Source organism: Nilaparvata lugens, chromosome 2, assembly GCF_014356525.2.
Source record: "Nilaparvata lugens isolate BPH chromosome 2, ASM1435652v1, whole genome shotgun sequence".
Classification (NCBI taxonomy): Eukaryota; Metazoa; Arthropoda; class Insecta; order Hemiptera; family Delphacidae; genus Nilaparvata; species Nilaparvata lugens.
In genome coordinates, this window is record NC_052505.1 from 93493816 (window position 1) to 93509833 (window position 16018).

Sequence of the window (16018 nt, forward strand, 5' to 3'; positions counted from 1 at the left end):
CTTGAACTCGTTAAAAACTTTCTCGGCCTCATTCGTCAAAGAATGCGATGAAGGGTCACAAGAAAATACATTTTGATGTTGCTATTAATCAATCGATTTTGCTCTTCGTAGGCTGCCTACTAAATCCAACCAATAGTCCCGCAATGAATGTGATGTTGTTGATGTTACGAGCAAAAGAAATCAAGGTGTTGGTAACTAATTGTCTTATATTAATTAATTAATTTATTTATTTATTATTTCATCCACCGACAGACCACCTGTAAATGGAGTTAAGGATATGTCAATGTGTCTTGAAATTAATCAACAGTAAAATGTTATCTATCCTCAAGAATATTGAATAAAAATAAACAAAATTTGAAGCCATTAGAATGTTTTTGCATTAACATATCTGACCCTTTGACCATAAGAATTTGAACGTTTTGAAAGCTTTTACCTTTTTATTTCATGTGCGGAAATACTTTTAGTACTGATATTACTTTTTTGCAAATAATGATTAAGTTTTAAAAATAAACCTGTATGTAAATTTGTAGTTATTCTACCTTATAATAAGTTTCTATAATGAATTAACACATCACTTTTTATTCCTTATTATAAAAGGTCTAAAGCAGACGAATTGTGTAAGTTTTAGCTGGTTCACTCTTATCCTGAATTTAAAGAGTAAACAGTCAAAACAAAGTAATGAGTTGAATATTTCAAAGTGCAGTAATAATGTAACAAAACGTATTCAAAAGAAACTTTAATGTTACAATAACCTTTTTTAACAGTAAAATGCTATTAATAGGTTATTCGGTGGCCCAATTTGACAAACACATTCGTCTTGGTTTTGACTGACTAAAATTACACCCATTTTATCTCGTGTAAATTGGATCCGCCCTGACAGAACATAGAAAACAATTTTATTTGATTTTTATACTATCGAAAGATCTGCTAAATGGAAATTGAGTTTGACAGGAAAAATGCAAGTTTCAGCATCTAGAGAGAAAAGTCCATGTGAAAAGTATCATAGATCACTCTCCAAGATTTGATTTTAGCGAATATTCCAATTCGAAAGAGAAGTTTCCAACTTGGAAGATAAACACATCAAAATTGCATCCGCAAGAGAGAAACTTTTCGCCTCAATTTCTTATTGGAAGTTTCCGGCACCCTCTAAGACTCCGAGCTCTTTCCTCCCCAAATTTTCCATCGATAAGTGGCTACGTGGTGTGATGCTGAATCATTCAAGTTCCATTATATTACTAAGGAGGGATTTTCAAAGGTCACTGGAATATTTTCAGATAGTTTGTCGATTGATATGAAATTGGGAGCTCCACTCTGTAATTTAGTTCATTTAAGTTCATTTCCATGACTTTCACAGTTTTGAATTTCATGACCCCTACAGTCTACTATTCTACTTTCTACATATACCGTAATGGAAACCTCTGTACCCTGAAGCCATGTGGAACTACAATATTATGTTTATTCACTCAACAAGCTTCTATTTAACATTTATAAGAAGAACAAACAAAAAGTTTTACATGATTGGAAAAACTTTGTAGAAAGTATGTTAGGGTACTTTTCTTTCAACTTTCAGTTATGAAATTTCACGCATCCAATCACAGTCTGTTAGCCTACTAATTTTAAAAGCTTTATTCTAAAAGTAAATTGGAATTCATCTGAAGACCAAGAGCGTTATTAGTTTGAAATTCGGTTTCAGAAGTGACAAAAACCAATCATGAATTCCCAACTTTCTTTCCTCAGAAGTTCAACAATAATTCCTGAAGGCTAGCTCGTAGATGAACTTTTTAAAAAGACTTTTAAAAGTGTTTGTGCATTCAATTTTTAATTTGCTTGGAAGATTGAGACCTCTCAGTTATAGAATGAGAACTTCAGCAAAAGTAGAACATCAAGACTTCTGTGAATGGTATTCGGTGCTCTCATATTTTAATTACTCCTTGCTGAATGCTGATATTGAAATTCTGAATTTTATAAGTGATTAAAAATTCTGAGTGATATTGAAATTACAGGTAAAGTGAGTTCCACGTTATAATGGCAGTATTAGATTAACATTTGTGTTGCTATCCTTGTATAACATTCGACAAATAAGATAGCGCTATCCTTTTCTAGCTCTGCAACGTTGCCAGATCGTTTTTAACAATATAGAAATATGATTTCATCTCAATTATGAAAATTTATTATTTACTCATTGAAGATATATTTTCTAGTTGAATAATATATAATTGATTATTTTGAACAATGATGATCATTCAATATTACAACAGATATGCCGTTCTCAGCTCTCTTCTATATAAGGCAGTGGCAAGGCAGCCAATCGGCAATGCTGTTCTCCTATCTTTATCCACTGCCATTATAACATGGACCTCGCTATAGCCTACTCTTCATGGTTAGGAGATTATTCAAGTTTCGTAATTCTTTCTACTCATAATATATTCTCATAAGATTAGTATTCAAAGGCCCGCTTGCACAAAAGTCGGTTAAATTTTAACCGTGATTAATTTCACGAGAACCAATCAGAAAAGGCCTTTTTGATAAGACTTTGCAACTGGCAAAAAGAGTAGATTTGGCTATCATTGGATGATAAAATGTTTTACAATAAATCCATAGAATGCTGAATGTAATCTACAGCATAAATTCTCAATAATTAATCTAGTTCTATCATTGTTAAGTAGTCCATTTCTCAAGTTCAATTTGCTCGAGAAATGCATAGCTTTACAAAATATTACATAATATATGAAAACAGGGGTGAAATATAATATGAGAGTTCATGGATGCACCCCCCCCCCCCTCCTAAATTTAGAAACAATTCAGCTTCTTTTCAAATACCGCTGACCTTTTCTGGGACACTAACCAAGTTTTGATTACCCCCGCCCCACCACCACAAGGGGCATCCCTGATGAAAGAAGAATGCTAATAATAAATATTGAATGAAAAAGACTAAGAAATTGTCAAAAAACCACTGATTTATTGATAATTAGAAAGACGGTTTCGGTTATTACACCAGTGTCAATCTCTGATAAACAATTTGTTTGTTTATCACATTTATTTGTCCTCACATTCAAGGATCAAGTTTATCAGAGATTGACAATGATGTAATAACCGAAAACGGTCTTTCTAATTATCAATAAATCAGTGGTTTTTTGGCAATTTCTTAGTCTTTTTCATTCAATATGAATAATTACCACAATATCAACTTCACAAAAAGCTAATAGTTTTGTAAATTTACATGTATTTTCTGTCTTTGTCACGTATAATACATCTCTACATCAAACCACGTCCACAAAAACCTACAATCCTAAAACCTAGGTTTGTGCTTTCTTTGCAAGAATAAAGTTATCATTATTCTCTTCTTATATAGCTTATGCGAAGAGGGGCAAAATTTATGCAACCTCTTGGCATTATTTTCTATTATTGATAAAGTATTTTACCAAGTATGTTGGAGCGTTTGGCGTACTATGCGAGCTGTATCAAGCAGAACAGACTTCTACATCTTATTAATCATATATAGCCTATAACCATGGTATAGGTCGTTTATGTTTCAAGTTTTAAGCCGATCTTTTGTTAACTCAAGACAATTACTGTCTACTACTGTCTATTATTACTGTTTCGGGCGAGTGTGTAAGAACGCCACAGTATGAGAGACTACCAGCGACACATATTATCTCCACGAAAAAGAACTTCTAGGACTATCGGCTTGACTTAAAAGAGAGATTCGGAACAAAAAGGTCCTTATATACCATGGGATATATTCCTCTCTGCTATCTTTTCTCTATGGTCTTTCAAGTTCGAAAAAATGATAACTCCACCGAGAATATTATCTAAAAGGTCTAGAATAAAATTTAATCGTACAGAAATAGATGTAGGCCTATTTATGAGATTTCATGTTGTATCTTCCAGCTGATGAACACTGAATAAATGTTTCCACTAGTTTTGGTATCACGTACACACTGTGCTGATTTGAGATACATTTTTGCTTTATACCTGCATGCTTTCTGAGTGCGGAACCTCAGAGATATTTGTCCGGAATTTCAATCTTTGCTGTGGGGCATACTTGATATGTGCAACCATTTCAGTACGTGGATTCCCTGCATTCCTGTGACCTCATTCTCTTTGTATGATTACTCGTCTTGTGTGGCAGTGACCTTCACACTTCACTGCTTCCATGTCACTGTCAAAGCGATGCAAATAACTCAGAGTTATGGGTTATGGAGATTTGTGAGGGATTCCATTTTGAATTTTTGTTTCTCCAAATGAACTGATCAGTAATCAATGGAGACTTTCGACCTATTATAAATAATTATAGGGTGAAATGAAGAATAAAAATGCAAATATCTCAAAGTTATGGGTTATGGGGATTTGTGAGGGATTCCATTTTGAATTTTTGTTCCTCCAAATGAACTGATCAGTAATCAATGAAGACTTTCAACCTATTATAAATAGGATTGAAGAAAAAACAGAAATATTTTTAAAATAGTTTTAATGCTGAAACATTGAAAAAACAATGTGATCCTTGTAGAGCATCAGGCCACTGTAGGACAGTATCAGTGTACAATCCTATTTCATTAAGCGAGCAATTTCTGTATTCTTATATCTGGTTATTTATATTTATATCTGGCTATTTATGTTCAATTTATGTTTATATGTTCAAATGTTTAGAAGTTTGTATTTTACCGGATCTCGAAAACGGCTCTAACGATTTTCACGAAATTTGGAACATAGTAGGTTTATGATATAAAAATTCAATTGCACTAGGTCTCATCCATGGGAAAACTCTCTGAACGACATTGAAAGGATAATTCATCCTTGACTGAAACAGCTGTGTATCGTAAAAAAGTGAGAGAGCGAGTATGTGAAAAATCAAAATATCACATCCCCGAAATTCATAAGATGACATATAGCCAGCTGTGAAATATAAACATGATAATTTTAGAGAATTGTGTTCTGTTTATCAATAAATAAAAATAAGGAGCGAAGCTCGGTGCCCTGATATTTAGTATTAATACCAAAATGTTTCACATTAAGCATACAAAATATTAAGAATAGAATAGAAAAACGTTTATTGAATAAATAAGCTACCTTGAGAGAACCTTAAAGAGGCTGCTTGACAAGGTACTATTATACAAAACATGTAAATTCAAATATAATATATTTTATATATAAGTGAACGTTATTTTTACAAAAAGTTACTTAACAGTTAATATTATCATGATACAGTATTAACTAATTAATTGTACGAGAGTAGGCCTATTAGTCGAGTGAAAATACTACTATTAATTCTCTTAAATGAAATTACTAACTGTACTTATAAAGTAAGAAGTATAGGTAAGAGTATTCCAATAATATACCTATATTACTTATACAGAAAAATTTCCTACTTCGTACTGAGCTATATAACTGCAGTACCGTACCTAGTTAACTCGGGAGAACGAAGAAGAAGCACATGCAAAAGTTCTGTCAAGCTGTCAGAAGGGTAAATCAGTGAGGTACGAAGAAGAATGCGCTCCTTTTTCGTAGTTACATTTTACGAAAAAAGCATGAGATAAACGGAGTGATGAGTTAACTGAAAGTAAAACGTGAAAACTTGATAGTAAAAAGTGAAAACGCCTTCAGTAAGTCAAAATTCACTTGTTAACGCTCGTTCAATTATTATATAACTAGCGGTCAGGCTCGCTTCGCTCGCCATATCCGTCTAGCCAGGGGGCGGATAGGGGGCCGCCCACTGGACCCCCGACTGGATCGTCCAAGAATGAGATCAGCAGGCTCGCTTCGCTCGCCTGCATTTTTCATTTTTATCATATGTTAGGACGATCCAGTCGGGGGTCCAGACTAAACGTCTGGCTAAACGGATATGGCGAGCGAAGCGAGCCTGACGGCTAATAATATAATATTCTCAGGAATAGCTCTGATTGAAGTAGCAGTGCCCAATCATTTTTTCCGCGATAAATGCATTATTTTCAATCTTCAACTTGGTGCCAACCTTACAAAGTCAACTCAACTTAATGCCAACCTGACAAAATTATTAATATTTAGTTACCAGTTAACAACTGTTTCGAAGAGGTACTCTCTCTAAATTATAGTTCTATATTAACATATGGTATGGACATTTTTCAATTATAATTAAAAGAATAAGAAGAATATACATGCTAAAAGACGAACTTGAACCCCTTAAAAACCACCCTTAGAGTTAAAAGATTTCTTAGTGCGCCTCCAAAGGGCCAACTGAACATACCTACCAAATTTGAACGTTTTTGGTCCGGTAGATTTTTAGTTCTGCGAGTGAGTGAGTCAGTCAGTCAGTCAGTGAGTGAGTGCCATTTCGCTGTTATATATATATATATAGATACAAGTAAATGTGGAGACTTAGGCTAGGTACGTTTCAAGCTATAGCTATTATATACTCAGCCTGTATTTTGAACCCTTGTCAAACTCGAATCGTAGAGGTACGAAAAGGGCGCGCGTCATTTCAGTGCACTCCTTCTTTGTATCTCACTGATTTAAAAAAAGCATATATATGTTCATATTAAATAGTATCAACTTGTTTATTTATTTTCCACATTTTAACTTGAAAATGACCTAAGTTATGGTCGAAACTAGTCGATGTAATATTCTAAGTAATAAAGTTTTCATATTGTTTTTACTAACTCACTGATTTACCCTTCTGACAGCTTGACAGAACTTTTGCATGAGCTCCTTCTTCGTTCTCCCTTGTAACATCAGATCTGAAGGAAGGGATGAATCACAACTATCCCCCCGGACCACCGGATGAACACCTCCCCCCCAAATAGATATACATGTCAGCCTGCAGCTATCACTGATCTAACAGATATGCCAAACAGACAGGCCAATGAAATAATGCAGCCTGTTAGGGGTCCTCATAGATGGTGACCTAGTTTTTCAAAATGAGTTGGGAGTGTTTTCATTTTTATTTTAGCATATTCAATACATATCCTAATTATTTAAATATCCCAATTATATCCTAAATATTATTACCCTTACAATTAGCTATGACTGTAGTTATTCATTACTGGATAGACTATTCTCCTAGAATATTACTATCAATTATGAGAACTAGCTTTCATTAAGTTTAATCTTAATTAAGTGAACATAGAATCATTAACTGACACTGAATATTGAAGATCGGTTGTCAGTTATTGCAAATCGATATTAATATCGGGGACCGAGCTTCGCTCTGGAGTACAAAAGCATAAAAAATTTATTACGAAAGAAGAAATTATAATAAAACATTCATACAGAAATGTTCTATCTAATCACAGTAAATTGGGATTAATGCAATTGCAATCCCAGATTGCAATTAATTGTAATTTATTGCAATCCCAGAGGAATGCAAAAATTTCCCAGTTGCACAAAGGCCGGTTAAATTTTAATCCTGATTAACTTCACGTGAACCAAATAAGAGAAAACCATTTCAAAAGGATGGATCTACTGGAATTAATCAGGATTGAAAATAACCCGGCTTTTTTGCAACCGGCACTATGTACCTGATTGAATGATTACAAAAGTTCAACAGCTAGGTCATAATTTTGACACAGTCCCACACTCATGAACTCGCTCACTCACTTCCATCACCAACAGACGACGAAATAATTATTATCAGCTGTTTTTCCAAGGATGAATAATAATTATCCTAATTGTCTTTCAGTGAGTTTCCCTAGGGATGAGACCTAGTGCAATCGAATCTTTATATTATAAACCCACTATGTTCTGAATTTCGTGAGAATCGTTAGAGCCGTTTTCGAAATCCGGTGAAATACAAACATATAAACATCTAAACATACAAACATATAAACATATAAACAAGTTGCTCGTTTAATAGTATAGGATGTAAAAACCAACTATGATTCTAGATGAGTAGGCCTATCATTCTTCAAAAATGATATAATGTGTCTTCACTTTCTCAAGAAGTAGGCAGACCTATGTTCTTATTATACGCCCAAATTACAAAAAAAAATCGTTGTTGGTTATCCATCTTGTTTTCACTGGAATTATTACTAGGTATTGTATTCTGTATTGGTTCTGTTTGGCTTGAGAATGTGCAACACCAGCACGAAACAGTCGTCGCCACACAAAAGAATGTGAGTGTTTTTCCACTTAAAAGTTATATAAGGATACAATAGTAAAAAAATTATTGACGGTTTTTGACACTAATAAATTCATCGTAAGGAAGGAAACCCAATAAATGCAAACATCAATAATTATTGACTATATTTGATTTTCATCAGCATGATATTTATTGATAAATGATAACAATATTCTATGGAATCTTATTTCTATTGATAGAGTAAACAACAAACATTGAACCAGTGACGACTAAATTGGGAAATATTGGACACTGATAATGATAATGGCTTGTGCACTTCCTATATACAACTCGGGGTAGCCTACTTTTATCACTAAGGCTATACGGTATTCTAGTAAACATAAAATTATTCCAATGCTAATTATGGAAAGATAAATGACTGATATGGAATAATAATACTATTCAGGCTGAATATTATTGATCAACATCAACTTGTTTAGAAATTTGAACAATATCCGAATTCTGAATATGAAGAATATAATAAGCATTATAAATATATAAAGAATAAATAATATAAAAAGAATTATATATAAAAAAGTAAATATAAAAAGTATATAAAGAATTATTATTATAAGATGGGTAATGATGATGGTAGCTCATTACTAGGCATTGTACATTTCTTACTAGGTAAAAAATATATATTATAAATTATATTTCCATGATTTAGTGGTCCCAATTGAAAACAGTTTCGCTCTCAATTTCTTCTGGTAGCCAAAAGGCCTGAAAATTGTTAATAATATTAGCAAACCTGTTATATGTTTGCCATTCCTAGGAGTTTCATTTATATTTTCCATTCAGAACACTGTGATTTTTAGATTATTATTGAAATATGGGTCAAGATTTGATATTGATAAAATTAAAGGCTATTCACGCAATAACGCAAAATATATTGGTTGGAGCTTATATCACAAATATTTTCTCATCAATTTCAGGTTTCAAAGATACATCCAAAATAATAGCTTGAAATGTTTGAAGTTGCAGCTCAGATGAGATTATTGAAGAATATTATGTTAAAATGTATCAATTCAGGGCTAAGTTACTTTCTTTTATTTATTAAATAGAATTATAGTTACCTTTGAAATTAATAAAATAATAGATCAAGGGTACAAATTATAACAACACTAGTTTCAGTGTTCACACCATCGTCAGGTTATAAAAATAAATTTCAAATATAAACGTTTACTATTAAGTTTTTTTAATAACAAAACTATTAGTGAACGATTATTTGAAATTGAACAAAGTTATAAACTGAACTATGATAATATTATAGTTGTTATCATTTGTATTCGTAATCTATTACTTTATTGATTTCTAAGGGTACTATACTTCTTTTTCATAAATGGAGAATATTAATAATTATTTATCATTTTCATTTATTTCAATAATGATAAAAATTATGATTAGATTCCTAGGATCCTTGGTTCCTGGACATTATGTTTCAAATCATTGCCAGCATTTATTTATCACCCATAGAACCAGTGGATGTGAAAAATAAATAGCATATCCTATACTATTAAACGAGCAATTTCTGTTTATATGTTCAGATGTTTGTATTTTACCGGATCTCGAAAACGGCTCTAACGATTCTCACGAAATTCAGAACATAGTAGGTTTATAATATAAAGATTCGATTGCACTAGGTCTCAGCATCCCTGGGAAAACTCGCTGAAGGACATTAAAAGGAAAAATATTATTCATCCTTGGAAAAACAGCTGATAATTATTATTTCGTCGTCTGTTGGTGATGGAAGTGAGTGAGCGAGTTCATGTGTGTGGGACTGTGTCAAAATTATGACTCAGCTGTTGAACTTTTGTAATCATTCAATCAGGTACTTAGTGCCGGTTGCAAAAAAGCCGGGTTATTTTTAATCCTGATTAATTCCAGTAGAACCATCTTTTTGAAATGGTCTTCTCTGATTTGGTTCACGTGAAATCATTCAGGATTGAAATTTAACCGGCTTTTGTGCAACCGGGGCTTTGTGAGGGAAATTTTTGCATTCCTCTGGGAATTGATCTCAATTTATAGTGATTAGATAGAAAAATTCTGTATGAATATTTCATATGTTTCAGTTTATATTCAACGACATTCATGATGCTCATATATATGGCTCTACTAAATACTATTATTATATAGATGGTGTCAATAATTCATATAAGTGCAATACATTATAATATTATGTAACAGTTAAAAGATTGAGAACAGTAGAGATGAGTTCTATGATGAATATTTAACATAGCTCCAATATCAAAAATCTCTGAATTGATATAATCAACGCTTGCCCAACTGAATATTTCAATATAGTTTGTTATGATTAAGCTATACAGATATTAGGTACTGGTATATCCTAGCCTCTCCTGGCTAAATATTTCAATAATATGTTGAGTGTTATTAGCAATACAGTAACTATAATATAACCATATAGTCATATAGTTGCGGTAAGTTACCAATATAGGTACGGTAATCATTGATTCATCACGCCAACCCATAACTAACATATTCCATACACCATCGAGTAGCACTTTGCCTTTGTGCCACAGAGTTCCGATACAGAGTGGTTGATAATTATCATAATAGGTTAGTTTGACGTTCTCAATTATTGTTCAATTTGTAAATTGCATGGATGAGGAAAGCTCTGTACAAATTGCAGTATTTTGGTAGATGGAATACCTTTGATCAATTTAACTTTTTTAATTTATAAAAATATTTTAAAGCTTGAATGTAATATATTTTTTGTCATAGTCATGCAATAATTGCATGACTATGACAAAAAATATATTACATTATTGCAGCTGTTCTCCATGAATCGAATCAAGCCGATGAACAGCTGATTGTAGAACAAATAAACATATGATTCTCATTACAGCATACTGTAATAAAATCATATGTTTTCTTTACAGTCGAGTAGGCTATGTTTCTCAGTTCTGAATTAGGAGCAGCAAAACTGGTACAAAAACCGCCTTTTAGCGCTCCAGGTGGAAATTTTGTGAATTACAATAAAAAAATTCCTGATTCGAAACTTGTAAACTAGGTTTATGTTTATAGAATGCATGTATAATGTCAGCACAAGCAGGTAATGTTCTCTGTTTCTCAATTATTCTTTTCTAGATTATGACAAAAAATAGTGTAAGCTACTTGGACGTGAATGTCTTTTGCAGTGCTCGAGTGAATTCGAGGCTGACGCCTCAACTGAAAACATCATTCTCGCCTGCAAAAGGCTCCTTCCCGTCCTTGTGACTTAAGATACTATAATGTGATTAGATTCAATTTATTATATTATATTAGATTTCAATATGCTTATAGGCTCATCATTATACAGATGAGCTGCTATGGTTTATATGTATGGTATCATTCATTGAACAATATACTGAGGTCCACATTATAATGGCATTGTTTGATTAGCAATGGTATTGCTATCCTTGTCTATCATTCAATAAAAGCGGATAGCACTACCTCTTTCTCGCTTTGCTCTGTTGCCAGATCCTCTTTAAACATAATGTAGAATTAATAATTAATTAACAGAATATTTCATCTCAATTATGAAAATAAATTATGAAATTATTGAAAAATATAATTTCTTGCTTAATATAATTATTGATTATTCTTAAAGAGAATGAACAGTTAATATTTTTGGGCTACATTAATAAACCTGTATCAGCTAACGTTTATACAAAATTAGTAGAAGGAATTGACAAGACAAAGGTTTGGCAACGTTCTTCTCGTCCTATCTTTCTCCACTAATAAATCCATCAATAAATATGTTTAATAAATCCATTAATAAATCTTTCTCCATTAATAAATCTGTATCAGCTAACGTTTATACAAAATTTGTAGAAGGCATTGACAAGACAGTAGAGGATCGGCAACGTTTTTCTCCTATCTTTCTCCACTGCCATTATAACGTGGACCTCACTATAGTAGACTCATGCAATAATTATTTATTTTTCCTGAAAATTTTCCTAAATGTGGGCATGAAACACTGAGAACTCTGAATAACTTTATTCATTATACCTAGAGTCCGTAAAATCGGGTAAGATATTCGACCTAGACATAGACCGTTTATTAGATAGACAATAACCTATTAGACCTAGATCTAGATGATAATAGACCTACACGCAGCGTCTGCTCCTTTCCTGATTGAGGAAGTGCGTTATTTTGCGTGAACTTGACCAAGATCTCGACAACGCAAATGTCATTCAAAGGCAATTCGAAGTTAGCACTCACTAATTCCGAGTCTTCAATTCAACGGAGCTCAATTCAGCTTAATTAAAGACTCAATAACCAATTATATTGAACAACACAATATAAGAGAGCACAAGATTATCAAATTACGAGAAATCGATTTTCATAGAGATTGATCAAATAATCCCAAATTACAAAAATAATATTCTCAATTTTTTCTACTTTCTGACTCATATACGGTAACAGAAAAGTTGAAATATGATATTTTTATTTATTCTTTATTGATTGATATATTAAGTATACATCATATAAATGTATCATTGGAAGAGTATCAAATTAAATCAAAGTCTCTATTGCCGAAAACATTAAACAATGTTATAGCAAAGTCAAAATACATAGAATACAATACAAAGTACCTACCTAGTTAAAAACATCAGATCGAAAGTAGTGCCGCTATATGTTTTCACACTGGAAACACACTGTTATAGATACACTCTAACTATACACTGAATATTATAATAATAATAAATCTTATTTCCATTAATATACAAATAAGCAATCTAATCAACAAAATGTACCGTACACAATATTCAAAAATACAATATATGAAATTTACTACAAATATAAATAAATTGCATTTTTTTGGAGATTAACCTACTCAACTATGGGAAACCCATGCGTTCTAGAACAGGTGTATTATGTATATTAAAGACTGGAAACACTTACCAGTATTTGACTGGACTTTCCAGTGCTTTCTATAGTGTTAAATCTGTGCTGAAATAATCCTCAACAGAATAGATACACTTATTGATTAATGAGTTAAATCTGTGCTGAAATAATCCTCAACAGAGTAGATATACACGTAATAATAGTTAAATCTGTGCTTAAATAATCCTCAACAGAATACACTTTTTGATGAGTAGAGTCTTTATGAAAGGCTTGAAATGTTTTTAATCCATTAGTCTAATATTTTTAATTATTCAAATATATTCGTACTGAAATTGTAAAATCATTATAGGCCTACCCCTGAAAACGATATTATTATTTTATGATGAAAGCCTTATTAATCAGAATTATTTTGCCTCCAGTCTTCTTTGAACTGTGAGAGAATTATTAGTTATCGAATTTTGCTGAAAGTTCAATAACACGTCAAAATTTCAGGCCACAACCGCTATACAACAGTAGGCCTTCATAGAACATAGTTATGAAATTAATTTTATTGGCTGATCTCCATAAATTTGTATTTTTTCGCTATTTCATAATCACCAGAGTGATGACGATTGATTCTGAATCAGGTAATCTTGATAAATGATAACTTTTGCCTGACACTGAATGCAGTTATAAATAGAACTGTCAAATTCTGTTAAAACAATAGATTTTTTAACGCATTTTTATTGGATTGAAAACGCCTTGAATGAAGCGTCAGTGTTATGGAGCACGTAATCACTGCCATAAAAACAGTATTGATAGTAATGGGCTTCATAATTGGGAAAGAATACTGAAGGGTTTATCGTACGATTATTGGAGCCGATCAAGTACATTGATAACTCTTATCAGTTGAGACAAGTTCATTATTTATTCGACTAAAAGATAGGAGTGCTTTCAGTGATTTAATGCTTGAAGAAAGCTATAAAAAACAAGGCGAACCAGTAAACAACTTCATTATACTGTATTTGCTAGATGGAGCATATCTGAAACGAATGACGTTGATAGTTTATCAGTTTGCAGTGTACATACCATACATTTTATTATGAAACAATGCTGTGGTTCATGAATAACTTACTTGGCTAAGTTCCACTGTAACACGTGACCAGATATCACGCTTTACTCAAAGATCACGTGTTGATGAGTTTATCTTCAACTCGGTCTCGAGTAGTAGCCTATTACATCATAGTGCATGTTCAAAGAGAACAATCAAATTGTCATCTCACAATAATGTAACAACTTCATTATTAGTCAAAAGTTAGTTGAAGTAGACTACTTGCAACCTGTGTCATTTGTGTCAAAGCATGAATAGAAAAAAATAATTAAATGAATATTTGGAATTATCGATGAACTATTTTTATAACTACACACAAATATAACGGAACCGGTAGTGTTAATTCCAAATTATGGGTGAAATCTGGAAAATATATAATTAAAAAGAGAATGAAATGATAATAAAGCTATTATAATGTATTCAAAATCAAGGTCTAAGGTCCTAGTACATTTATCTCATCGATCAACTATCAATTGAAGTCATGATAAAACAATGTTATTGGTATATGGTGGTATAGGTACAATACCGATCCAATTATTTATTAATAATTGAATATTTAAATAATTTGATATAAATATTAATAATTTCAATATAGATGCATATATTATTGTTGACTGACATTCCAAATTCAAATAATGTAATATAAGCTCGGAGTCATTCTGTATAGGCTTACGCTAAAGGGAAGTTTTTCCCAGGGAAATGTAGATTTTTTTTCATACACCATTTATTTCATATCCAGATTATTAATACCTTGAACAATATAGAATCTACTTATCCTATATGATTAGAGAATAATTCGAGAGAAATGTTTAATAGATTTCATCATGAGGCATATTTTATGTTAAGGTAGCAATGGTGGCTAAAATTTTTATCTTTGATCTACATTGGAAATACATCTAAGATCTATAAAAATTCAATTTATTATAAATTCAATTATATAAAAAAGACCTTCAGAATTTGGTTATTGATATCAAATGAAACCCGTTAAAAAAATGTTCCATGAGGGACGCGCTCCGTGATCCGTGACTCCCATTTGCTCCTTGGTGTACTGCTGACATTCTATGTAATCTACATCATAATGAAGTTTCTGGCTCAAGCATAAATTTGGTTCCACCTAGGCAATTTTCGTTTTGATTGATTGTGACAAATACTATTATTTTTCGAATTAGCATTCATTGAAAATAAAGAGCCCCGCCTACTCGCAAGGTAAAATACATACGGTAACATAAATAGAAGATTCCAATACATTAATTGAAACATAATTACAGTAATATTCTTCGATTGAAAACCCCTCCTCATAAGCCGGGTACTATAATAGTAAGGTCCTCGTTATCATGACAGTATTCAATTAACATAGGTGATGTTGCTGTCCTTGTCTATCATTCGACAAAGCAGCAAGACTATCCTTCTACAGCTTTACAATGTTGCCAAATCGTATTTCAACAATTTATAAATATAATTAATTACTGTAACAAAATATTCAATCTCAAAAATGCAAATTCAATCATTGAAAAATATTTTTTCTCGACGAACATAACTGATCATTTTAAACAAGAAGGAACAGTTGATAATATATATTCAGCCGGTATCCAGCTATCATCTTTAGAAGGCAGTGGCAAGGCAAAGAATCGACAACGCCGTTCTCCTATCTTTCTCTACTGCCATTATAATAACGTGGACCTCACTATAACGTAGAAGATTCCAAAAACATTTTCTTTGTTTTGAAAAAAGCTACCATTCATAACACTTCAGATAGTGTTTTTGGTGAGATTTGGTGATATTTATCTATGATAAAACACCAGAATCATGGAAAATTAATAGCGTGAGTAGATATCCCATGGTTTAGGTCGTTTATGTCGCAACTTTTACTGTTATCTCAAGCCGATTACTGTTGATTATTGTCGATTTTTACTGTTTTGTTGGGGTGAGAGTGTATGAACGGCACAATATGAGAGACTATAGTGAGGTCCACGTTATAATGGCAGTGG